A 27,069-nucleotide genomic window follows, 5' to 3' on the forward strand; every position below is an offset into this window, starting at 1 on the left:
CGAGTCCTTATGGGGCGCCCTAGCATCAGTGTTGCAGGGCATTTCCCAGTGGTCGCATGAGGGGTTGTCCTGTATGCCCTGAGGACCTCATTCAAGGCCACTTGCAGGTCCCTTTTCTCAATGGTGGCTTGTTGAAAAGTCTTTTTGAGTGTGGCCATAAAGCGTTCAATGGTGCCATTTGCCCTGCGGCCATAGAGGTGTAACTCTCCTGTGTTTGAAGTTAAAATGCTTTGCAAAGGCACTAAACTCGTGTCCATTGAAAGGAGGTCTATTATCTGTTTTCAGCTCTTTGGGAACACCTTACGCCGCAAATACTTCATCCAACACATTGAGAGTGCTGGAAGCACTTGTTGATGACACAAATTGAGCAATGGGGAATCGTGAGTATTCGTCAATTATGGCTAAGACTTATTTGCCTGATTGCAGAGGTCCATAAAAATCCATGGCGAGTTCTTGCCACACCCCACTAGGTAGTGTGTCATTTGCAATGGAGCACGAGGAACTCCAAGGTTGACCAGCAGGCACTGGGGGCAGTCTTCCAGAGTTGACTCTACCATCCGATCAAGGAGGGGAACCACACCCGCTCCCGGAGAGCTCGTTTTGTTGACACTACTCCTCTGTGGCCTTCATGAGTGAGATTGACAACGCCCTGTCGTAGTTGTCTGGGAATAACAATCCGCTGGCCTCGCAGTACCAACCCATCTGTGGTATCAGACAGTTCGTCACAGACATGTCAGAAAGCTTGCATTTCCTGCTTGACCGTCGGATCACCAGCGTATTCTTCGCTTTCATGCCTCCACTGGTTTGTCTGGGGCAGACGTAGCACTTTCTGTAAGATGACATCTTGTGCAGTGGCTTCCCGAATGGCTTCCATGGGAATAGCAGGTGGCTGTGCTTGATCAACCACGAAGTGGATATACTCCTCTGCAATGGAGGGCTTGGACTCAGACGACGCTTGCGGGTGCCGTGACATGTAGTCCGCTGGGTTCTCTGATTTCCCGGGCTTATGTATGATTGTGAACGTATATTCTTGCAATCTCAGGCCCCATCGTTCAATCCTCGGTGGCATCTTGGATCTTGGATTGCCATAGATTGTGACCAGCGCCTGATGATCAGTGATCATGGTAAAGTGCTTGCCATAAATAATGGCATGAAAATGTTCACACGCCCATACCACTGCAAGACTCTCCTTCTCGGGTTGAGAATATGCTTTTTCAGGATCTGAAAGACTGCGACTGGCATAGGCAACAATGCGTCTCTGATCAGAGTCCTTTTCGTATTGCGCCAGAACCGCACCTAACCCCACTGGGCTGGCATCCACTGTTATCTCTGTTTTTCGGTGGGGACTAAAGTATGAGAGATTGTCGGCAGACTCCACCTCCTGCTTGATGTCTCTGAAAGCCTGCTCACACTGGGGGGACCAAGTAAATGGTTGACCTTGTTTTGTGAGAGCCCGAAGTGGATGGCTTATTGTTGCATAGTCCTTTATATAGCGGGCACAATAGCTGGCCATGCCCAGGAATGACCTCAATTCGCTAACATCTTGAGGGCTCTTAGTTTCATTCAGAGCAGCTATCTTGTCCGGGTCAGTCTTCATCCCGGCAACAGAGAATATGCGCCCGAAAAATTTTAGAGTGGATTGGTGGACTCACACTTGGCTTTGTTAGGTGTCAAATTGGCTTCCAGCAAGGCATGGCATACCCGGTCTAAAGCCTTGTCATGCTCTTGAATGTTGGATCCATACACAAGGATGTCGTCACTGTAATTTAAGGTGTTGGGGATGTGATGAATGATTTGTCGAATTGCCTCCTGAAAGATTTCTGCAGCCGAGTGTTAGACGGGGACCTGGAGGGTCGGCCGAGGACAGGGGGAGAGGCCTCCGGTGAGGGCCGTCTCCAGCGATCGTACAGACAAGTAACTTCCCCCCCACAGATGGACACCACACAAGGATGAGGTCAACACTCTTTTTATATACGATTCTTAAAGCAGAGGTATCAACGGTACAGTGAGGTCGGGACACGAGGGTCCTCTCAATTCTAGTCTCTGAGGGGGAAAAGGGTAGCGGGACAGTCTTGGTACCGATCTGGTACGGGGTGGCAAGATGGGTAGCTCACAATCCTCGAGCTTGGAGTCCTGGAAGGTCGGGCCGCGGCAGCGCCAGCGGGCTGGAACGATGGTTCACGAGGATGGCCCGCGGCAGCGCCAGCAGGTCCCGACGAAGATGTAGGCTGCAGAGGGCCGCGGCAGCGCCAGCAGGCAGGAACGATGGTTCACGAGGATGGGCCGCGGCAGCGCCAGCAGGTCCCGACGAAGGTGTAGGTTGCAGAGGGCCGCGGCAGCGCCAGCAGGCAGGATCGATATTCCACAAGGCAGGGCTGCGGCAGCGCCAGCAGTCCGTCAAGGATGAGTTCTTCAAGGTGTCTCTCGACTCCAGGATACAACTGCCTTCCTGCTCTGGAGCTGCCCCAGTTATAGGTCTGGTCTCCTTTGATGTCCGGACCCTCGCACTTGGAGGTCGGGAGGTCCGGGATGAGGGAGTCCAGACACCCAGCAGGGGGGTGGCGCCAGCGCCCGGGGAGGCCGGGGGCGATCGGCACCTGGCGGGGGAGAGCCATCGACACTCTATTCTCCCCTTGACTTGCCAAGTGGTCTCTTCACCTCCTGGGTGGATGGTGGTGCCTCGATGTCGGGGCCTGGCCAGGCCCAGGGTTGGGGTCGAGCTGAGGCCACGCGGCCTCGTGGTGCAGTGTCCAAGATGGCGGCGGGGCCGGGGCATTGCTGCTGAAGGTGGCCCGGGCCGGCCGATGTTGTGGTGTTCGGGAGCAGGCGTCCCGTTGGGGACGGGTTGCGGGTTGCTTCTGTGGGTTGTCGGGGTGGTTCTTCTGGTGACACCGGGAGAGCCGGTGTTCAGGTCTTCCTATGCGGGGAGGGAGCGGCCCGTGCACGAGGCCTGTCCAACATGCGTCCCCCCCAGCTGAAGGCAGGGAGAGTCACCCATCTTCTTGGGTACTCTCCTCGCCGAGGCGGAAAAAGCGTGACAGGCCGTCCGCGTTGGCGTGGTCTTGGCCAGGGCGATGCTCCACAGCGAAGTCCATCCCCTGCAGGGAGATGGACCAGCGCAACTGTTTTGGGTTCTCCCCCCGCAGCTGCATCAGCCATTGCAGGGGTCTATGGTCTGTTTGTACCCTGAAATGGGTACCGAAGAGGTAGGGCCGGAGTTTCTTGAGGGCCCATACTACTGCGAAGGCCTCCCGCTCGATGGTGCTCCAGCGCTGCTCCCGGGCCAGCAGGCGTCGGCTGATGAAGGCCACTGGTTGATCGACTCCCTCAGCGTTGAGTTGCGAGAGTACTGCCCCAACGCCATGATCGGAGGCATCCGTCTGGACGATGAATTCCCGGCTGTAGTCGGGGGCTTGGAGCACGGGGGCGGTGCACATGGCGGCCTTCAACTTCTCGAAGGCCGCTTGACAGTCCGGAGTCCAGTGGACGGTTTTGGGGTTTTTCTTGGAGGTGAGTTCTGTGAGGGGCCCCACGATGCTGCCATAGTCTTTTTCAAACCGCCGGTAGTATCCGGTGAGCCCTAGGAAGGCTCGGACCTCGGTTTGGGTGACAGGAGGTTGCCAGGACTGGATGGCAGCGATCTTGAGCTGAAGGGGGGGCCACCAGACCGCTCCCCACTTGGTGTCCGAGATAGGTCACGGACCCCTGGCCGATCTGACATTTGCTGGCTTTGATGGTGAGGCCGGCCCGCTGGAGGGCGTGCAGGACTTCTCGGAGGTGGTGAAGGTGGTCGGCCCAGTGACGACTGTACACAGCGATATCGTCCAGGTAGGCAGCGCTGAATTCTTCAAGGCCCGCCAATACCTGGTTCACAAGTCGTTGGAAAGTAGCTGGGGCGTTTTTCATGCCGAATGGCATCACGTTGAAGTGGTAGTGGCCATCCGGGGTGGAGAAGGCGGATCGCTCTTGGGCCCTGGGGGTGAGGCCGATCTGCCAGTAGCCCGCTGTTAGGTCGAAGATGCTCAGGTAGCGGGCGGCCCCCATGCGGTCAACCAGCTCATCCGCCTGGGGGATGGGGTGAGCGTCGGTTCGGGCAACAGCGTTCAGGCCCCGATAGTCTACACAGAACCGGAGCTCGGGGGCGACGCCGGGGCGGCAGCCTTGGGGACCAGTACGACTGGGCTGGCCCAGGGGCTGTCGGAGGGCTCGATCACTCCTAGCGCCAGCATTTTGGAGACTTCGTCCTGGATGCAGGTGCGCACCCGATCTGGCCCTCGGTACGCCCTGTGTCGAATAGGCGGACTATCCCCAGTGTCCACGTCATGAAGGCACCAGGGGGTGACCCCTGGGGTGAGGGAGAACAGATCCGCAAATTGTAGCAGGAGAGCCCCGCAGTCTTGGTGTTGTTCCGGGGACAAGGCCTCGGAGAGTCTGACCCCTTCCACGGAGCCATCTTTTTCACGGGTCCTCAGTAGGTCAGGGAGGGGCTCTGAGTCTTCTTCCGTCCCACTATCTGTTGCCATTATTAGGCTGAGCTCCGAGCGTACGAAGTGGGGTTTGAGTCTGTTTGCGTGGAGGACTCGGAGCGGGTTCCGGGGGGACTCCATGTCTATTAGGTAGGTGGCAGGGGCCTTCCGCTCTATCACCTTGAAGGGACCTGTCCACTTGTCTTGCAGGGCACAAGGTTCGACTGGAGACATCACCCATACTTGCTGGCCTGGTACGAACTCGATGGAGGAGGCATGTTGATCGTACCATTTCTTCTTGTCCTCCTGACTGGCCTCAAGGTTGGCTTTGGTGAGTTTCCTGAATCGCCGGGTCTGGTTGCGGAGGGTCAGGAGATACTTGTACACGTCCGGAGGGGTCTTCTGGGGGGCCATCTCCCATCCTTCCTTGACCAGGCTGAGGGGGCCCCGGACGGGGTGTCCGTACAGGAGCTCGAATGGGCTGAAGCCGAGGGTTTTCTGGGGAACTTCTCGATAGGCGAAGAGGAGGCACGGGAGCAGCACGTCCCATTGGCGACGTAGGGGTTCTTCCAGGCCCATGATCATTCCCTTGAGAGTACGGTTAAACCGATCGACCAGTCCGTTTCCTTGTGGGTGATAAGGGGTCGTGAAGCGGTAGGTGACCCCACACTGTTGCCAGAGAGACCTCCTGTATTTTGAGATAAAGTTCGTGTCCCTGTCGCTGACGACCTCCCGGGGGAAGCCCACTCGAGAGAAGATCCCCATCAGGGCTCGGCCTACCACGGGTGCTGTCACAGTCCGAAGGGGAATGGCCTCGGGGTACCGGGTGGCGTGGTCCACCAGGACTAGGATGAACCGGTGCCCCTGGGCCGTTCGGGGGTCTAGGGGCCCCACAATGTCTATTCCCACCCGTTCGAACGGGGTGGTGACGACGGGAAAGGGTTGCAAGGGTGCTTTAATCTTTCGGCCGCTCTTCCCGCTGGCCTGGCAGGTGGGGCAGGCCCGGCAGTGGTTGGAGACATCATTTCGCATTTTGGGCCAGTAAAAGTGTTACCAGGCGGTTGTAAGTTTTGTCTTGTCCCAAGTGTCCAGCAAGGGGGACATCGTGCGCTAAGTTCAAAAGGAAGTCTCTGAAGCGGAGGGACACCACCAGCACTCGACTGGCCCCCAGCTCCGCAATTCTTTGCTCGCTGTAGAGCAGGTCATTGTCCCAATAAATCCAGTGTGCCCCTGCGGTGTCTCCGGCGCTCTGGGCGAGGGCTTGCTGCCTGAGTCCCTCGAGGGAGGGACAGGTCTTCTGTTCTTGTCGGGATTGTTCCTGGGTGGGACCACCTTACTGTCGCCACTGGGCCAGTTCTGGAAGGTCCTGGGGTTGCACGGGCTCTTCTCTGTTTTATTCTGGGGGATTGGCACTTAGGGCGTCTCCCTCCGGGACGATCGGGGGAGGAGGTTCTGGCCATTCGGGTTCTTCGGGACTGGAGATGGCGCGGGCGGCCATGGACCGGGTCGTTATGCAGGCCCATTCAGGGAGGCCCAACATCCCCAGGTGCTCTCTTCTTTCGACGGCTGCCCAGGGGGAACTTTCGAGGTCGTTCCCCAGGAGGCAGTCCACTGGGGCATCATCGCGGACAGGCACCTTCAGCATTCCGGACACTCCTCCCCACTCGAAGGGGACACAGGCCATCCGACACAGGCTTTCTGAGTTGTCGGCTGATCGGACGGGGCAAAGGACGTTTGGCAGGATCTGCTCCGGGGTTACCAGATGACAGCGGACCGCCGTCACACTGGCCCCGGTGTCGCGTAGGGCCTCGGCCTTGCGCCCATTTATGTTTACCCACTGGCTGTATTTTCTCGTATTGGCGGGTAGGGGAGCCCGCGAAATCATGTCTCTTTCCCCTAGGCAGACCAGGGACATGGCGGCTGGTTCCCACTCTGGCTGTTCCTGTTCGTATTCTTCATAATCCTCTGGGGCTTGCTCTTCCCCCAGGGCGGCGGTAGCGACCTGGCGGGGTATAGGATTCTGGTTCTCTGGGCAATTAGGGTCGTTGGCATAGTGGCCGGTCCGCTGGCACCGGTGGCAAGTAACGTTGGCTCGGAACCCCGGACGCATCAGGGGGTTTCCCCTGCCGGCCGGGGGCGGGGTGTTGCTGGCGGGAGCCGCCGGGGCGGCGTCTCTGCCCCGCCCCTGGCCTCCTCCTCCTCGGGGGCGATGGGGACCTTGGTTGGTTCTGTTTGGCTTGCTGCTGAAGGTGGCCCGGGCCAGCCGATGTCGTGGTGTTCGGGAGCAGGCGTCCCGTTGGGGACGGGTTGCTTCTGTGGGTTGTCGGGGTGGTTCTTCTGGTGACACCGGGAGAGCCGGTGTTCGGGTCTTCCTATGCGGGGAGGGAGCGGCCCGTGCACGAGGCCTGTCCAACACCGAGGAAACACCAAAACTCAACCGTTTGTACCTGAATAGTCCGAGGTGGGTTGCAAAGTTGTGATGTTGCGAGATTTGGCATGCAGCTCCAGCTGGTGGTAGCCCTTGTTTAAGTCCAGCTTCGAGAACACCCTCGCTCCATTTAGTGCAGAGATCATGTCGCTGAGATGTGGCCCACGGTGACGCTCCCTCTCTATAGCTGTGTTGGGGAGTCGCATGTCGACACACAACCTCACTTTGCCAAGGGTACCTTTCTTCGGACCGATGACTACCGGCGACACCCATGGAGTTGGTGCCGATAAAAGTTCCTGAAGTTCATCCTCTACAGCCCGCTGGAGGTGAAATGGTACGCGTCGAGGATGTTGTGCAACTGGTCTGATTTGTTCATTTATGTGAAGACCGACTTGGCACCCTTTCATTTTCCTTAATCCGTGGAACAGTTTGGGAAACTTATTGATAATGTCCGGATCATCACTGACCCTATAAAGAATCTTGACAAGCCGGAGACGCTCTGCAGTTGGCAAACTGAGGAGACAGTCTGCCTCTGGGCCTTCAATGACGTGTATGAACGCTGGTATTTATTTTATTTTATTTAGGCGATTTGTTGAGCGCTCAACTACCCGTGGGTGTCTCGGCGCTGAGTGAGAGAACTAGTTCATGAAGAGTTATTGCTTGAACAGCCAGGTTTTTATCTGTCTGCGGAAGGAGAGCAGAGATGTGGAGGTTTTGATGTAGGATGGAAGACTATTCCAAAGACTAGTGGTGGTGACTATGAAGGATCTGTCTCCCCAGGAGACTTTTTTAGTCCTAGGGATTTGCAGTAGTCCAGCGGTTGAGGATCGTAGGGATCTGGTACGTTCGTAAGGACAAAAGGAGTCTTTCAAATATGCTGGTCCTTGATCATGAGTTGCCTTGTAGGCAATGCAGAGAGCCTTAAACTTGGCTCTCTTCTTCACTGGCAACCAGTGGAGCTCTCGGAGTGTTCCGGAGATAGAGGCGTATTTAGGACATCCAGTAATCAATCTGGCCGCCGCATTCTGCACCAGTTGCAATTTCTTTAAGACACCTTCTTGAGCGTTGACTAGCAGGCCATTGCAATAGTCAATGCGGGCCATGATAAGTGCGCTGATCAGAGTTTTTCTCATATTCATTGGAAGGTAAGGTAGAAGTTTTTTTATCATTCTCAAAGTGTAGAATGAGGAAGATATTACCGCGTTGACGTGATACATGAAGGTAAGTTTGGTGTCCAGTACAACTCCCAGATTCCTGGCTTTGGTTACGGGGGGGGGAGGTCCCAGGGCATCAGGCCACCATGTGGGAGACCAGGCAAGATTGCCGAACAGCATCACCTCCGTTTTATCGGAATTCAATTTCAAACAGTTTTGTGTCATCCAATTGCTTATTGCCAGCATTCCCAGATTGAAGTTGGAGGCCACTTCGTCTCTGTTTTTATTTATGGCTAGGACAATCTGGGTATCGTCGGCATAGGATGTAACCGCCAGGTGATGGATTTTTATGGTCCTCGCTAAGTCTGACACATAGATGTTGAATAATGTTGGACTTAGCGAGGATCCCTGGGGTACACCACAAGGAAGAGTGAAAGAAGGTGAGTTGAAGTTGCCGAAGGTAACAGATTGAACTCGATTAGTGAGAAATGAGGCAATGAGACCCTTCGCTGAACCCGTGATGCCTGCCGATTCGACACGGTCGATCAAGGTGGAGTGATCGACCGTGTCGAAGGCTGCCGACAGATCCAGTAGAATGAGCACCGCCGAACCTCCACCATCCAAAGACTTCCTAATTTCCTCCGTGGCTTTGATAAGCGCAGTTTCCGTCCCGTGTCCTTTCCGGAAGCCAAATTGTGTTTCGTCCAGACAGTTGTTTTGCTCTATGAAGTCGGAGATTTGTCTATTCATGATTTTTTCTGCAATTTTGGCGGAGAGCGGGAGGCAAGCGATTGGACGGTAGTTGGCAACTATCGTAGGATCAAGTGAGCTTTTTTTGATAAGAGGCTTGACGATGGCTCTTTTCCAGATTGAGGGAAAAGTAGTGGACAGGAACATAGCATTAAATATCTTGGTGAGTTTAGGGCTTAAGATTTCAGGGAAGTTTTTGAGAATGGAGGGGGGGCATGGGTCTTCCGGGGATCCGGAGTTCGTGGTGCCTAAGAGATGGGATATCAGTTCAGAGGAGATCTGAGAAAACTCCTGGAAGGAGTTAGACGGGATTGTTCGAGGGGGATTGGTGGACTTCGTGGCAGAAGGAGGTTGGTCGTTAGAGACGGAGTGAGAATGTCCAGTGTCACTAGCATGAGCTTCAAATTGGGAGAAGATGTCAGTGACTTTTTTTTGGAAATGATTTGCCAAAGAGTTGCATAGTTCTTGGGTATATGTGACCGGGGTAGATGTTGTTTGTCCGGAGAGACGCGTCACTACCTGGAAAAGTTGTTTGGTCGAATCTTGAGCAAGATTAATTTGATTGGTATAGAAATTACTTTTCTCTGTGATGATTGATTTTTTGTATTTCAGCAACATGGATTTATAGAGGGCTTTTTGCTCTGGGTCGTATTCACGTCTCCATTTGCGTTCTGACGCCTGCAATGTTGTCTTTCTAGTCTTAGAGTATCATTGAACCAGGATGAGGATTTAGTGGTTCTGTTGGAGGATTGTCTCTTGAGTGGAACTGTCTGATCGACAGTGTTTCGAATCCAAGTTGTATAGTTATTGGGCGCTAGTTCAGGGTCATCCGTCATGGGTGGTAGGGATGCCAGGAGTGAGGACTGGGAAGCAGGAATATCGATGCTTTTCCAGGCTCTAAATTTATTCACTGGTGGTGTAGTATGGCTCTGGGGGGAACAGGTTGAAGTAAAAAGTTAAAAAGAATGGCAGAATGGTCCGTCCAGGTGAAGGGTAGGAGGTCCTTAATCACTAGGGATTTCTCACTGGAGAATAGGCCGTCCAGGAGATGGCCCGCAGTGTGCGAGGAACCGGTAACCAGTTGAGGGAGACCTATATTAATTAGTTCAGATAACAAAGCAGAGGTATCGGGGTTGTCCAAAAGCTCGAGATGAAAGTTAAAATCACCCAGAATGGTGTAATGACTTTCACCTGCCAGTGGTTCCAGGAGCATGGGCAAACTGGCGAGGAATGGACTGCGAGGTCCTGGTGGGCGGTAGATAAGTATACCTTTGAAAGGAGGCGCGTTTGGGACAGCAATCGAGAAGGATAGAGCTTCACAGCAAGAGGTGGGGATGGTTTCTGTTCGTACTGTTAAGTTTGAGCGGTATATGATGGCTAGTCCGCCTCCTTTTTTTGGAGGAGGTCTGTCCAGTCTAACAATAGAGTATCCTTCAGGGGTGGCCGTAGCGAAATCTGGTCCGCAGGAGAGATCGCCCCACGTTTCAGTAATGAATAGGAGGTCGATATTGTGGGTCACGATGAAATTGGAAATTTCATATTTATGTTTTGGGAGGGAACGCACATTTAACAGAGCAGCTAGATATGGTTTAGGTAATACCTTTTTGGTAGTGATTGTCGTAGGTAGAGGTCGATGATTATTAATGACAAACGAACATTTTGGACAGATGTACGGAAGGTGGAGTGGTTGATTTGCTAGATTGATACGTTGGCATTGATGGGAGGTGGAGTTTAGCGCATGAAGGCATAGGGAGTTGTATCTAATGGCGGTTCCAGGGTTGTGAGTGGTAAAACGGGCAGGGGAGGTGGCCCTAGGCCCGGTCCAGGCGCGGACGGGCGCAGACGGGCTGGCCTTGGGCGCGCCTTCGGCGCACTGACGGCACGCCCGCTGCGCTCGTCCGCTGCGCGGCCGGGGATTGCACATAATATATGGGGGAGGCGAGGGGGCGTGTCCAGATCAGTGGGCGTCACCTAGCTGGCGAAATGGCGGCAGTTTACAAACCGCTGCAGTGCTCAATCAGTTGCGCGGGGAAGTCCTGACCTTGGATTAAGTGGGCGGAGAGCAAGCACCACAGGTAAATACAGAGTATCACACAACAAGATTTTTAAAAAGATTTTAGCAATAAAAAGCGGAGTGCTCCCGGCTGTGCCTCAGGAGTTCTAAGCAACACTGTCCAATTACGCTATCATTCAGCGCTTTTATCTAGTGTCGGCGGGGGGCGTGTCCAGATCAGTGGGCGTCGCCTAGCTGGCGAAATGACGGCAGTTTACAAACCGCTGCAGCGCTCAATCAGCTGCGCGGAGAAGTCCTGACCTTGGATTAAGTGGGCGGAGAGCAAGCACCACAGGTAAATACAGAGTATCACACAACAAGATTTTTAAAAAGATTTTAGCAATAAAAAGCGGAGTGCTCCCGGCTGTGCCTCAGGAGTTCTAAGCAACACTGTCCAATTACGCTATCATTCAGCGCTTTTATCTAGTGTCGCGGGGGGCGTGTCCAGATCAGTGGGTGTCGCCTAGCCGCCGAAATGGCGGCAGTTTACAAACCGCTGCAGCGCTCAATGGTTACAGTTTAATGACTGAGTGTTGTTGGAAACTTCCCCAAGCAGGGAAGTGGCTTCTTGGCCATCCATGTGAATACCCGTACGTGTGCAGGAGTCAATGGTGGCTGAGGCTTCATCCTCTCGTATTCAGTGACCGGAATGTAATTTAGTGAAGCTCCACTGTCTAACACAAATTTGGTTTCGTGGTTCCCCACACTGATGTCTAGGCGTGGATATTTCTTTTTTTTTGTTTTTTTTTGTTTGAAAACCTTTATTGCAGCGTTCAGAAGGTACAAGTATGGGCCTGCAACCACGGGGGCCGGCCGCTAGACAGAAGCGAAACCTGATTTAACATGATTTATCAGAATTTAACACAGCTCCTCAGCCGACAACCCTGAGGTACGGCAGCGATTCAGAATTGATCTTGTACTAGTACGCATTGATACATTACAGGAGATAATAAAGGTTTCATTTTATATTATTTAAATGAGCGGATCATGTGCCATACAATATGAACAATAGGACACGGGGGCAGGCCAAGAAATCAGGATATGCTGATACAAGAACCATTAATGGGATTCTGGCGTTAAGACTTACGATTCAGAGAACACAACAGTGCAATATACATTTCCGTGGATGCCAGTACTCAGGGCCTGTCCACCCAAGGTTCGACCGAACGTAAATCAAGGGCACTAAATACCAGAGCTCGATAAGTCAAAAGAAAGCACAAACCATACTGATCCAAAGGAATAAAGGGAAGGGAGAAAAGAAAGGCCATAGAAAATAAGAAAGGCAAAATAAAAAAAAACACCCTCCAACCCCCCACCCTGCACCCCTGCCGATGGCTATAGCCTAACCCCACTAGCAGCGTGCCTGCCGCCCACTAACCTAAACCCTAAAAGAAGGGAAAAGAAGAAGAGTGGAGGAGGGCATATTTATACAATGTTTCCGACCCCTTAGTCCCCCCGCCCAACACAAATCCCCCCTTTCTCCAGGATGGATATCGAGCTACTCCTACAAAGGATCACAGGGGGTACCGTGATACACCGCCCAGCCTCATTAATGAAACCATTGCAATTCAGGCGCCAATAACAGTAGTTCCAAATCATCCCAATGCAACAAACTTAATCCTGACCCCTCCGAACCAGCACACAGACCTTCCCCATCAAGACCCATGAGCACATATACATGTCAGAAATAAGACGGAAGCCATCGAAAGTCAAGCCATTACCACTTGTAGCTGGTAACTCTACTAAAAGTTCAAGCACTAAAAGTGTCCTTCCCCGTGCTGGACCGACTCGATATTTCTCATCCCGGGATCGTAGAATATCCAAAGGAGGAAGAGACCACCACACGATGAGGGTAGAGTCTATGGCATAGGTCTCCGGAGGGGGAAGCCATACGATACGTCCAAAGTCAATGACGATGCAAGGTACAGTGACACACTCACGGCCTCGGGGACACAATCTTCCAGGGCGCCATCCGTTGGTTCTAATATTCGCTTCTCTACTCGTTCCCTCACGGGGTCCTCACACAAAGGCAAAATGGCCACTGCTGGAACGGCTGTAGATTGCTGATTCAATCGTATGGCAGGGTCCGGGGCCCCGAGCGGAATCCCAGTTAGACATGCATCCATTTTAGTCAAGGACACATCCATTTGCGAGTGAAACTCCCAAAGTTCCGACAGTATCGATCTTAACGTTAGCCCAGATGTCGTTTGATCCATTTTATCAAGTTCGGCACCAATATCAATCAGCTCCCCGGGTGAAAACTGGTATTTCCAGGAGGGGCGAACAGGATCACGAGAGGGCAGGCGTAAACAGTGACCCGCCGTTATCCACAGCCGCGGTGACTCGGCGGAACACGTGGGCTGGGGTCCTGACCCGCCGAGACCCCGCAGAGATCTATGCCGGGTCCGCGGGACGGGGATCCCCACCCTCAGTCAGCAAGCAGGTCACCTCTATCTCGATGCTGGGATAGGAAAACAATCGCCTCCGAATTCGGGCATAAATGAAGTTTCCACTGCGATCGACCGGACCCTGCCAAGGTCCCTAGCCGATGTTGTTGCACTGCAGCCCAGCCTTGCGGATACTCGAAGCCCTGGCTTCACCGTTGGAACAGGCCACAATCTTCAACACAGTGTAAGTTCGTTAAATCAGCAGATAAAAACATCGGGATTTCGCCATCGGAGTGAGGAACACTTCATACACGCAGTGGCTGGGCGTAAGGTCAGGATATTGTACAGGATCTTGCGGCGGAATACGGAGATCAGCGGAGCCGGGAACCTAAGCAGCCATCTTGTTTGCCGTCGTAGCTCCTCCCCCGCGTGGATATTTCTTGAGCTGGTCGGGATCTGCAATCATGTTCGCATATTCCACGGTGTATTCAGAATCTCTGGACGTTGATCTAGGGTCTCGGGATGACGATCTCCGCTCCCATTGAGACCTTCGTGACTCCCGACTGGAATGTGACGAGCCTGAGGACAACTGTGTTCTGTCTCGGACTGCTCTTATGTGGTGCTTTCTGGCATCGGGGCCACTCCGTCTCTCTTTTTGATATTCCCCACACATCGCCTCAAAGTGATTCGTCCGCTCACATCTTCTGCATCGCTGACCCATGGCAGGGCATGCATCGACGTGTGGATAGTCGTATCCGCATCTATAGCACCTTTTTGTTCTTTCTGGCTTCCTTTCCCTTCGACCAGGGTCACGCCTCCTATGCTCAGTGTGTCGTTGACGGGATGACGGCCGAGGTCTCCATTGTTTCTCCCTTGAGTTTCGACGGCTGCTGCTGCTGGCCTGTACTAGACACACCTGTTCTCGGCTTACGTGCCGTCCAGTTTCAATGCTTTTAGCATGCTCCTCCTCCTGGTCATAGACGCGGGTCATTTCTTCAGTGTCATCCAATTCATGATGTTTTCTCAGCAGCCGCCTCCGGATCGTTTCAGAGTGGCATCCATCGATGACCTGTGACTTGATGGCAGCGTCTGTTGAAAAGGTGTCGAACTCGCAGTGCCTCGACAGTCGCCGCAGTCGGGTGATGAATGTGCTCATTGCTTCTTCTTTTCCTTGCCGTGCCTGATGAAACGCATGTCTTTCATAATCAACATTCCTTTTGTGGAGGAATTTCTTGTTCAGGGCTTCACGCACCTCGTCATAGGTTCCTACTTCTGCAGGAGGAAGGTCCTTGATTATCTTATTAATGTCTCGGCCCGCTAGATTGCGGAGAGCGATCAATTTTTCCTCATCTGCTGTCACCTTCGACCCCTTAATGTAGACCTCAAAGTCCTCAAACCACTCCTGCCACCTGGGGCCCATGCTCCCTCCAGTGGTCAAAGTCAGGGGTTCTGGGGGCCGCAGATGCGACACCCCCGTGATTAATGGTTTGACCTCGTTTCGTTGTGGAGAGGTGTTCGGGGTCACCATTGTGATGGCCCGTTCCTCCCTCTTTTCCTTTGACTTGGGCTCCCTTACTGTTTCCTCTTTACAGGTGCTCGGGCTGGTTTGATATTTCTGCTTGTTTTGGATTATGCTTGTTTATTATTTTTGTTTCCCATTGGCTTATGCTTGTTTGTCATATCACATTTGCTTTTGCTCGTGGTTGTTTATTACTTGTCACTTGCATTAACCTGTGCTTGTTTGTTTTCACCAGTTCATGTGTACCAATGCTTGTTTATCAATGGAGCGCCTGACTTCAAAATGGCCGCTCCCGAATTGCACAGGGATGTCCTTTCAGGCTGCCTGACTCCAAGATGGCCGCTCCCTTGCAATTCTCATTCACCACGAGGTTTGGGTTGCATTCGATTTTCAGACTCGCGGGGCTCACACGGCACTCACCGGCAGCTTTCCTGGCAGACAGCAGGTCTCCTTCGGTCTCTCTCGTGCCTCTTGTCCACTTACACCCTCAAGTAGGCTCGGGGTCAGTTCCCGATCGTTCGTATGCCGTTCCCCGCGCATCGGGGGTGAGCTCCGACTTTTGGCAGTCTCAGCACGGGGTTTTGGACTTCTCACGTCTTTCCTCACCGCTCCAGACGGTCTTGGCTTTTAGGGCTCTTCAGGAAGTCTTGGGTGGGCTCCCAGCTTCTTCGTTGGCCTCACACGGCTCCCGAGCTCGCACTCACTTTTGGGCGCGAAATGGCGCCGGGTTTAAAATTTCATTTAGCGCTCGACCGCGCCCCTCTTGCATGGCTCCACGCGATCGCTGAATCCCGAAGCTGGGACACTGGCTGCTGGCCTCTTCTTTTGGGCGGCAGTTTCTTCAGGGCACATCGGTCGCGACCGCGACTGTTCCTCGAACGATGCCCTCGGGACAGGACGCTGTTTCCAGGGTTGAGAGCTAGTAGGCTGCTGATCCCACTTTCGTCGCCAGTTGTCGTGTCCTGACTCAAGGAAGACAGACACGATTCTTCATGTTTCAAGGAGCTTTATTATTTACATCCTTCCCTGTCCCTGTCCCTACTCTATCTGCCCCTTTCCTGCCTACGCTCCTCCTCTTCCCCTGGTGCCCGGCTAACTCCACCCACCCAGCTACTAGACTGCTGACTACATTACATCACCTACATGTCTTTTGGGTTCCGCGAGAAGCTATCTGCCTGTTCCCTTAGAGCAATCTCCCAATACCAGAGATTCAAGATAATGCCAGGTGGATTTCTCCCCAAGTCCTCGACCAGGCAGATAGAAATTATTTCAGTAAATATCCGGCAGCTTTCTTCTTGTCTACGATTCCAGCCATTCTGGCTTTATGTTCTTACAGAAGTTTTTATAAGGTGCACTCTGCTATGTTTCTCAACACCTCTGTGCAAATGAAACTAAAGGTCTTATAATTTCCCCACCTACATTTTAACACAGTGATCCAGTTTCTATTTAAGGGAGGTGTTTTAATGTTAAATCTATCCCAGAATCTTTTGTGTTACAGAAACAAATGGGGTTCCCCTGTGCTTTCCTAACTTTTTTCTCCAGCTCTTCTCAAGCCCAGCCCAGTGCCAGCGCATGCCAGCTTCCAAAGGATCAAAGGAAATCCCCACGCCACCAGGATAACTCTGCCCCACTTCATGCTCACTGAAGATATGCTGTGACTGTAAGGTCCTTTCTACTCAAAGAGGGGAAGAGTCATAGCTGCTACTGACAGGGAGATGTGGCCTGAGTGTATGGCAGATCATTACTAGAGGCAATTGTATTATATTGTTAAAGAAATGAGAGTGCTACATTGTCAGGGATTTTCTTCTTTTATAATTCCTCTTTAATTTCTTTGCTTCTCCTCTTTTTATTACATTACTAAAGACAATGCAACAGCTCTCCATGCAGTCGCGGCCGGCATGACTCGCGGGCAGGGTGGGTCATGCGGGGAGGAGGTCTCGCCAGGAGGGTGGAGTTAATTTAATAAAACAATTTTTTCTTAAAAACTTACCTTCGCCTCCGGTCCCGAACTCCTGCGTCGCGGCTCCTGCTCTCTCTCTGTTCATTTGAAGCAAAAGCAGGCAGCCTCCTTCTTCTCCCCTAAGCCAATCACAATGCTGCAGTGGCAGCATAGTGATTGGCTAGGATGCCGTCCATACAGGTGTCTATGCGGAGGCCGTTTTCTCCATGCAGGTTGCATGCAGCCTGCATCGAGAAAACAGGAGAGTGCTCATGAATGGTTTGGTCGGCCCTCCGCGCCCATAACTTTGGGCTAGCCACTCTTCCTGACTCGCCCGCCCGCCACCGACGAGGTATGCCCTTTTTTTGCTTCTTGCACTGCAAGAAAGCAGTGGGGCAACGCTCTGAAGCCTACGCGGAGGAGCCGCTCCTGTCTCCGGGCAGCCCCGAAGGGTCTCTTTGTTGCCGCTCAGTTCAGCTGCAGTGCACTGCATCCCTTGTGCCCTTTTTTTCTAAATACAGGCGACCATGATGGAATGTTGTTTTCCATAGCGTATTATTCTTTTCTCGTTCCAAGATTCTCAACCCATTTGCTCTAAATGTGGTGGTCATGCTGGAATTTTAAAACAATGATAGACTATTTGCAATACCTCTGCAAAACGGACACCGACTCCATTTCATTATTGCAAACATTTGCCCACCGTGTTTCGACGACAGCAGTTTTTCTTTTTCTACTTGTATTCCGTTTATTCATCATGCACGTGTTGTTGAATTTGTGTGTGTTTAATTATCTTAGAGAGTGTGAATGCAAGATTCTGACCATCCAGTCGTTTGGTTTCAAGATATTTTATTGCCCAGAACTAGGCATTGCACTCAAAAGATCAATATACTTTCGCTGAAGAGTTATCAGGCTTCATTTCCTGGTTGTTCACAGACATTCATTCGGTCCATATTACCGTAAAACATATGGGATGACTCCTTACTTTGCACTTGATTTGACAGAGTGCATGTATCGGTGATGAAGGATTTCTATTGATGGAATTGCACTTTGGAATAACGAAGCAAGTGGGGATTTGTTAGGCCTTTGTTTTTTTTAAATTAAAATGTGAGGGAACCTTAGATGAAGCCAAAAGGTATTTTGCACAGGGCTTATGCTTTAAAATAGGGTGAGACAGCAACCCTAGTATTCCACCAGTAGGTTGGGCCAAATTGCAAGAAAAGGCCCAGAAAGTGTTCCTGTTGTAATAGCGGATAAGTAGCACGTCCCCAGCAAAATGCTGTTTTGACTGCCGCACCTAAAATCCCTGACCCGTTTCTGTCTTAACATATTGCCATGCTCCATGACCCAGAAGATATTAAATTATACTGTTTTCTTACTGAAGCAGTACTTGCTGAGCAAACCTAAATTGGCAATATCAAACCAGACTGTTTCTTCAGCAGGACTGCACGCATCACGCTCTCCCCAAATCTTCCCACTTACCACAGTTAGATGAACCATGTATCTATGGGCCTCAGATTACTCTTCAGATCATTGTACTCTGGCAGCGCGAGACACTCCTGTGGTTTATGTGTCTGCAACCGCTTCTTGAGTTTGCATGCTTTGGTGTCGCATTAATAGGTGCTTCCTAAAGAGACCCAAAATACAGTATACAGGTGCGAATGAGACTTTTCAAATGTTGATTGTTACAAAAGGGACCCTTTCTGGGCCTTTTCATTTAATTTAGCGCCACCTACTGGTTGAATACTAGGGCTGCTGTCTCACCTCATTTTAAGAAAGCATCAGCTCCTCAGTTATCCATGCCAGCTTCAAGGGAGAAGGAGGGGTCCGTCAATAAACCTGGGCGGTGAACTCCGCTCCACTCGAGGAGCATGCGGAGTTTCCCACACTACGCGTTATGCGGAGCTCGCGGAGTTCTGAAAAACTCAGCTTCGCGGAGCGGAGTTTTTTTCCTCTCTCACATTCACCAACATCAAGTTGGCCAGCGCGAGCGAGTAAAATCAACCTCCTAGCGCAATTTTTCCTCGTTCATGACCGTCAACATCAAGTTGGCGAGCGTGGAAAATAAACATCGCAGAGAGATTTCTCAACGCGGGGTGGTCAGGTTTCTCATTGCGAGTGGTCGCGTATGCTCGCGACCGCTTGCAGTGAGAAACTGCTTGTTCGCATTGAGAAAGCTGCCGCTCGAGTAAAAATCTACTTGAGCGGCAGAAAAGAGAAAGAAAGGACTTCTTGCGCTGTGCATGGTGCCGTACGCAATGATTGCTCAGTGGGGACAAGCATCCACACTGTGCAATCACCGCAATCATAATTTTTCTATGGAATTGCTACGCTTGCAGAGCTCCGTGTAGTGCGACAACGTTTTTTTTGCACTTCGCATAGCTCCGCATAGTGCCACTCCGCGAACTCCACCCAGGGTTAGTTGTGTACAGGAATTCTGTTCTCTGATTTGCATGTCACCGACATATTGTGGTCATGAATGAGTGACTGAAAGACTTTTCAGGGCTGAGGACAGTTGAGGAAAGTCTGCATCTCGATTCAATCCAAACCACGGACCCCAATTTCGGCATTCGTTTTGCAACCTAAACACCAGGGGCTGTATTACATAAGGGGGCCCAGGGGCGCAACGGGCGTTTGCGCCCGCTTTGCGTGACCTGGGGTACTTTCGTATTATAGAAGGGGGCGCAGATGCTTGTGCGTCCCCTTCTATAATACCAATAGCGCTGGAGCACTTAAAGCGTCAGCGCTATCAACAGAGGGTGTTCCCTCATTTGGATACGGGCATGCCCTATGCAAATGAGGGAATTCCTTTGACTCTGCACTCACACCATATTACAGACGTTGGTGCACAGTCAAAGAAGCCCTCAGAAGGCGCACTGACAGTGCACAATTTAAAAGGTGCTGCACTGTCAGCACGCCTCCTGACAGTAGCCCTCTGCAGGTGGGTAAAGAGGGTCCCATGGAATCCCCCAGACATCCCCTTGCAGGCGGGTACAGTCACTCACTGCACTAGCCTTCAAGGAAAAACTCTATGTCACGGGTTGCTCCGCAGTATCCGGTTGCCCCAAGTAAAAGGGTCCACCTCCTGATATTACCAACACCCCCTGTGTAAGACACAGGGGGTTCGAACTATCAGGCGAGGGAAGGAAAGGGAAGGGACAGCAGGGAAAGGAACCTGTAACAACAAAAGAATCAAAAATAAACGGAGTTTGACATAAAGTCTACCCTCATTAGGTCTCACTAGGTTGGGATATACCTGCATGGGAGAACAAACATAATTCTATTAGCAGTCAACCGTCTGTCTTTCTGTTTTTCCTGTAATGAAAAGATAGGTAAGTACATCCTAAACGCCTACACCCTGGACAAGTACTTTCATGTTCATTACTATGCCAAACACCTACCACAGAGAAAGAGAGTGTTCTTTATATATTTGGATTCTTGTGTGTGGGAAGCACCCAGTTTCCTTCCACACCAAACCATACAAAGAGGTCCGAGTATTGTTAAGGGATCCTTTCTATTCCCAATATCACAATACCAAACAAATTATAGACTGATACCCTGATTGATGAGCCGGTACTATAGGAAATCCAATAGAATGTTGCACCAAGAGTCTCTTAAATATTGTCTAACAATATGGTAACGCATGGCAAATTCTACCACCGCGTAACAGCCACAATCCCAACTTGAAAAGAACAATTCTTACACTGCAGCACATAGTTGTGACCACCACTGCGCTCCGAGTATCGGTGAAAACAAATACACAAAAGAGAAGAAAAGATGGCAGCGCGTAGTTGTGATCACCACTGCGCTCCGCTTTGACAATTCAGAAATATTCCACTGGTATTTATGTATATATAACAGCAGCACGTGGTTGAGACCGCCACAAAGCTCCGCTATTAGCCTTTGGAAAAAGTACATCAAAGAAACAGAAGCACGGGTAAGGCTCTACTTCGGCGCTCCGCATGAATTCCCCATTAGACTGTAGCGCGTGGAGCTCACCACCGCGCTCCGCTCACTACGGTAATTCCTCTTACCGGAATAGGATCTCCGGAGGCTCAAAGAGTCTTCCCCCTCTCTCAGTTCCGGAGGAAAAGGGGAATCGAAGGAAGCAATGAATCTCCCAGCCGGAGACTCGAACAGACAACCTCAATTCCTGGAATTGCAAAGAATAACGCGCATCTGCCGTGCGCGTTCAGGCATAAATACGTCCTTCCGCTCTGAACCATGGGAGGAGTTGTTTCTTGTGTAGGTAGGCGCAATACGACCCGTCCTAACACTCTAATCCCCTTTGAAAGTGCAGGCTGGTGCCGCCTGCACTGTGAAAACTCTGAGCAGCTGCTCCATGTTTTCACATGAATGCTCTGCCCCCAGGGCAGCACGAGTTCGCAGCTGCCCCATGGGCAGCACATTTACCATAATCTGGCGTATTAGCATTATTTGCGCCCGGCGCACCTTTTCCAAGGTGCGCCGGTGCAAACAATACCAGCACGTAATACGTTATTTTATGTTTAAAGTATTTTATTCATTCAGTGTGACACATCCAAACTTATATACAGCAATAGAAGATCAGCAGATGAAAAAGAGCAAAAGTCCGGCATGTCACAACATTGTAGCCCAAACATTTCCCCCCCACCCCAACGTCCCGATGCCCCCCCCAATCCCTCCCACCCGCCCCCCCCCCCCCCGCCCACTGTCCAGTGCGCTACAAACATGCAGCCTATCTCCGGAGGCTATAGGTAATTGGGGAGGAGGATCTCATCCCTCTCACTGATCTGGCGCTGGCGGGCTCGTAAGCCGTAGGAGGCGGAGGTACCTCGGGCAAGTGAGCTCTACCTCTTCTGGACTTGAGGGGATACATTAGAGCATTTGGGAGTCCTAGCAGGGTATATGCCGGGAAGCGCGGGAGCTCTATGCCGAAATGAGAGTCAATTTCATCCAGCACCTCCTTCCAGTAGTCAGTTAAGAGAGGACAGTCCCAGAGAATGTGCGTGAGTGTACCCCGATGTCCACACCCCCGCCAGCACGTGTCCGTCTTACTATGGTCGAACTCATGAATCCGCTCAGGCGTATAATACCAGTAAGTGGACACTTTAGTAAAGGTATCTGTGAGGCCCATATGATAGGCTGAGTGGCGCGCCCTATAAGATATGTGATCCCATTCCTTGGGGCTCAGTGTCCTCCCAAGCTCCCGTTCCCATCTAGCCCTCCCTGGATTGTGGAAGTGTGTGGAGAGTAATTGCAAAAACGTATACAGGTCCGAGATTAGTTTCGAGTCCGATGTACGGGACAACAGCCATCTCTCACACGGTGAGAGCATCCTATCCGCAACCTCCCGCACCTGTGGCTGAAGGGCCCAATGCCGAACCTGCATGTAACGGTGTCTCTCCGTTTCAGGGAATGAGAATTCCTGCCGAAATTGTGTGAACGGGATGATACCCTCGGGGCCATACAGGTGACATAAGGCTCTGCAGCCTGCCTGCCGCCAATGTGTGAAAGCTCCTTTCTCCATCCCGGGGGTGAAGGCAGGATTATCCACTAGCGGCAAAAGGGGCGAAGGAAACGTGGTGAGGTCGTACCTAAGGTAGGTCGCATCCCAAACCCGCAAAGGTACCCTAGTAATAAAGGATGTGTAAAGATTCTTAGGCCGATGAGTCCGGTGCAGGAACGGTATCTCCTGCAGAGGCCGTCCCGCCACCACTTGGTCTTATAAAAGCCAATGCTTATCCGACTCCCACCTGCACCATTCGACCAGGTACCTCAATTGTGTCGCCTGAAAGTATTTCCGGAAGTCGGGAATGCCCAAGTCTCCAGCGTCAGGAGACAAAAGAGAAAGGGACCTGCGTAGCCTAGGCTTTTTCCCCTGCCAAATGAAACGGGCTACGTCCAACTGTAGTTGCTGTATCCACCCTTTCGGCGGTTGCAGCGGCAGAGCCCTGAATAAGTAGAGCACTTGTGGCAAGATCGTCATCTTGACGGCAGCAATCCTACCCAACCAGGAAAGGATGCCGCGATTCCAGCGCCCTAGCTCGGCCTTGATCTTGGCACCCAAGGCCAAGTAGTTGGCAGAGACCATGGCTGGCAACGTAGGGGCAATCTGAATCCCTAAATACGGTATCGCTTCCGAGGACCAAAGTAGCGGGAACCTGTTCTGCAAGTACGCCTTGGTGTCAGGCGCCAGGGATATATCCAAGGCCACCGACTTCCCCATATTTACTTTAAAGCCCGAGACCGTGCCGAATTCCGCCAGTTCTTCCATACAGGCCGGAAGTGATGTCCGGGGTGTAGCCAATGTGAAGATGACATCATCAGCGTAGAGACTAACCGCATGGGTAAAGCCACCCATCCGTATCCCCTCCACCGCCAGTCGAGTCCGCACCCGCTGAGCGAGCGGCTCCATGTAGAGAGCGAAGAGCAAGGTTGAGAGTGGACAGCCCTGCCTTGTGCCTCTCTCAATGGGGAAGGCTGCGGAAGTATGGCCATTAACCCGGACCACAGCTGATGGCTCCTTATAGCAGTTGAGGATCATAGAGCGAAACCGTTCTCCAATACCCGCCTTCACCAGTACTTGTTCCAAGAAGGGCCAGTGCACGCGGTCGAACGCTTTTCAACAAGGCCGGGCAGATCAAGCGCCAAGCGGCTTGCCAAGATCCCAGTATAAAGTTTCAGGTCGACATTTAAAAGAGATATCGGCCTATAAGATCCACAGTGTTTGGGGTCTTTCCCCGGTTTGGGGATTACCGTTACGGAAGCCCTCAAGAGATCAGGCGGGATGGCCCCAGGTTCCGCGAAGGAATTGAAAAGGCAGGCGAGGATCGGGGCTAACGATCCGCAGAACGTCTTATAGAAGAGGGCCGAGTAGCCATCTGGGCCTGGTGCTTTGCCATGCTTGAGCCTGGCAATGGCCGTCACTACTTCCTCTATGCTAATATCCCTGTTTAGGTGGTCTGCCTGTAGCGAGTCCAGGGAGGGCAAAGTGATCGAGTCTAGGTAGGAGGCCATAGCCGGCACATCCGGCGGGTCACCCGCGTAGAGGTTGCCGTACAACTCCCGGAACGCGGCCGAGATACAGGCGTCATCTGTCACTATTCCGCCCACGGGATCAGAGAGTTTTTTCACCAGCTGGCTCTGCCTAGTGGCCCGGAGTCTATTGGCCAATAGTTTGCCACAGCGATCCCCACCAGTGTAAAACGCATGGCGTAGTCGAAGAGCCGCATATTCCGCTCTGTCCATATCTAAGGCGGCAAGAAGTTTCCTCGCTTCTTTAAGCTGCCGCCAAATCCTCGGGCCCCAGTTATGCAGTGAATCAGCTCCAATTCCCGGACCCTGTCAGTGAGCTCATCCCTCTTTATCTTGCGCTCCCTATTGTCGGCCGCAGAGATCGATATGAACTCTCCTCGGAGGACCGCTTTCAAAGCAGCCCACTGGGTGGCTCTGGTAGTATCTGTGTTGTCGTTGTGCGCTAAATAGTTACGAAGTACCTGCTCAATACGGTCCGTCACCGCTTTCCTGTGGAGCAGAGTGTCCCGGAGGCGCCAGATCCTCGCCGGGGCGGCAGACGGTGGCAAGCAAAAGGATGCCTCAACAGGGGCGTGATCCGACAGGGAAATAACCCCCATGTCTATGGTAGTCGCCAGGGCCTGCACCGAGGAGGTGACCAGGAGGTGATCAAGCCTCGCATAAGTCTTGTGCGCGTGGGAGTAATATGAGTAATCCCTGTCCGCGGGGTGCATAAGACGCCAGAGATCCTGGAGATCCACCTCCGCAAGACGCGCCCTGCAACCAGCTGAGAATTCCCCGACTTGCGGTGAGCGCTGAGTCGATCTGTCGACTACCGAATCAAAGACCATGTTAAGGTCGCCCCCGAGGATAATATGCCTGTCCGGCGAGGCTGAAATCTCTTCCACCGCAGACTGCAAGAACCGCTCCTGTTTGTCATTAGGGCTATAAAGAGAGCCTATCGTGAATATCATGCCCCCCACCCGAAACCTATGTGCCAACATCCTCCCTTTAATTTCTGCGAATTTATGGATGTGCTCCCCCCTGAAGTGTCGAGCCACTAGAATCGCTACCCCGGCTGTCTTGGTAGGACCTGAAGAAAAAAACTGCGTCGGAAATTTACAAGAGCGTAGCCTATGTGTGTCCTGTGGCAATAGGTGGGTTTCCTGAAGGAGACAGATGTCTGCTTAGGTATTCTCCAACAGGGAAAGCACCGCTCGCCGCTTAACGGGATTATTCAGACCCCTGACATTCAGGGTCACAATTTTAAAGGAGTGAGGAGACATAGGAAGAAATGTGTGAAAAGGCGCAAGTGTCCTGCATGGTGGATACCGCGGATGAGCACAATCCCTCAAACTCAAACAGCAAGTCGGACACCCACCAACAGTATGCAACGCCTCTCCCCCTTGCGCAGCGCGGCCTAGTACCAACCACCAGCCCCAGTGCGACCAATTCACCCGCCATAGACGCGCCAACCTCACAGACCCCCTCCCCATGCACCAACCCATCGCCACAAAGCAGAGCAAAATGGAGAGACTCAGGCAAAGCAACATTTCCTAGTACAGCGCACTGGACAACTTCTTTCCCAACACCCAACTCCCACGAACCCTCCCGGTACCCCAACACCCCAAAACAACCCCTTCCAAACCCCAAACACTGTCCCCGTCCCTCCAAAAATAGTCAAGGAAACCATTGCCCAGGCCGGCCCACAAAGGCAAGCCTATGGGAAAGTCTCGAAAGTGGACGTCCAGCCACAACACCACCCCCGCTCCCCCCTCCCACCCCCCCAGGCCCCCAAACCTGCAGCTCAGAAAAGAAGCGATGTCGATCTCCCCCCGGAGAATTCTTAGGCGGTCAAAGCAACCTCCTCTGTCGCCGTTTCTCTAGCGACCTCCCGCACAGCATTATCCATCTCAGCCCGGATGGTAGGCGAGTCCAGTCTCACCGAAGAGGTCGAAGACCTGCGGCCAGGGATCGATTGCCAGCCATCCCTGGTGATCCGGCGACGACGTGGAGTGGGCCCATCTTCGTCAGTCGCCGTGATGCCCAACACAGTACAGGTGTCCTGAAGGGAGCGCAGCTGATGCAGTATTCCGTTCCAGCGGAAGAAAATACGGAAAGGGTGGCCCCGAGAATATTGAATGTCATGCTCCCGCAAGAAATCAGTCACAATCTTAAAAGACTTGCGTTTCTGTAGGGTGACCACTGAAAGATCTTGAAAGAGGGCCACCCTATGGCCTCTGAACTCCAAGGAGGGCTTAGTGCGAGCTACCCTTAGAATCCTTTCCTTCAGGGGATAGTCCGGCAGGAAAGCCAGAAGATCGGGGGGAGGTGCCGGGGCTCTACGTCGTGGGCCCACTCTATGAGCCCTGTCGATCCTGAGAGTAAAGTCTGCCGGCTCACCCAGGACTTCCCGAAACAGATCTTGCAAGTAGGCGGCCGCCTCCTCCCCTTCTTCTCTGAGCGGAACGCCCCGGACCCTGATGGTGTTCCTCCGGGAACGGTTCTCGAGGTCCTCCACATGGGACTGTAGATCAATCTGCTGATCTCGGAGCCTAATCACCTCTTGCTGAAGCTGTGTGAGTTCCTCGTCCCGGGCATGTCCCGCTTCCTCCACTGATGAGACCCTTTCTCCTAGGCCATCAACCTCTCTCCGGACCTCTCGTACCTCCCCCGCTACTTCCTGCTTGAGAGTCTGGAAGTCATCCCGTAGGGAGCTGAAGAGCGACTCAAGGAACGACCTAGTCACTGGTGGCTCCCCTCCATTCGCCCCCTGTGAACTGCTAGAATGACTGGGGGAGGACTGTCCACGGTCCTGTCGAGCATTGCTCCTGTTCAGCATCTCCGGCAGGGTGCGGTCTCCCTTCCTGTTCCCCCTGTTACCTGCCATTTTGGGCGCCGAATAAGAGTGTTCAAATTCACCAGCGATAGCAGCGTTCACAACACCACTTAGCTACCCTCTGTGAGACCGCCCAGACCGAGGGGGCCGCACGCCGCTCCTGTAGTGCAGTCCAGCACCTGTTCTCCACCGCTCCGTGTTTACTCCACCTCAGTGCTAGGCCGACGGGGTGTAGCTTCCAGATCAAAATGGCGTCCACGCTCCGTAGCACGCTGCCTCTCAAGTCCCAGGCAGTACATGACAAGGGAGCCACCAGGCCCCCGCGGCAATCGCTTCAAAAGGCTCCTGAGATTCCTCTGGACCCGAGTTACACCACCAGGCACCCACCACTTTCCGTCCGGTGTCAGCGGGTGGGACGATCTCGTGTCCCAAGCCAGGCCGGCAAGGCCTCCGAAATCCTCGGCCCCGGTCTCATCCACGGCCGTAAATCGATTGGTCGTCTCAGCGGGGCTCCAACTTCTCACCGCTCCGGTCGCTATCG

General features: G+C 52.7%; 1 protein-coding gene across 1 annotated transcript in view; it reads left to right on the top strand.

Annotated features, from left to right (window-relative positions):
• Nucleotides 1-27,069, top strand: part of GLB1 (galactosidase beta 1) — a 277,016-nt gene that overhangs the window by 83,190 nt on the left and 166,757 nt on the right. The gene's annotated exons all lie outside the window — the stretch shown is intronic.

The sequence above is a fragment of the Lissotriton vulgaris genome, chromosome 4_1 (genome assembly GCF_964263255.1).
Source record: "Lissotriton vulgaris chromosome 4_1, aLisVul1.2, whole genome shotgun sequence".
Lineage (NCBI taxonomy): Eukaryota > Metazoa > Chordata > Amphibia > Caudata > Salamandridae > Lissotriton > Lissotriton vulgaris.